This window comes from Poecilia formosa, unplaced genomic scaffold (assembly GCF_000485575.1).
Source record: "Poecilia formosa unplaced genomic scaffold, Poecilia_formosa-5.1.2 Scaffold566, whole genome shotgun sequence".
Taxonomy (NCBI): Eukaryota; Metazoa; Chordata; class Actinopteri; order Cyprinodontiformes; family Poeciliidae; genus Poecilia; species Poecilia formosa.
Genome location: NW_006800505.1, coordinates 170,675 through 171,006, shown reverse-complemented (window position 1 = coordinate 171,006; position 332 = coordinate 170,675).

Sequence of the window (332 nt, the reverse complement as noted above, 5' to 3'; positions counted from 1 at the left end):
ATAAAAAAAGTAAAAATGTGTAACTTGACTTGCAACATGCGTATTGCATTTAATTTGGATGTACCTGGGTATCACATGTTATTTTTGGGGTTTCACATGAGCTTTATGTGTTGTTTAAAGTCTTTCATTCATATGGACATCACATGTAGTTTATGAATTAGACGTGTATTAGCCCGGTTTATCAGTTTTCATATGGGCATCATATGCTCAACACTAACCAGTAAGAAATAAATGGGCGTGAAAAATACGCTCCTCTGACAGCTTATGGGGCTCGCAGGATGAGAAGGGGCTCCTTCTCATCCTGTTACGTGTTGCTATTTTACTGTAAAGAC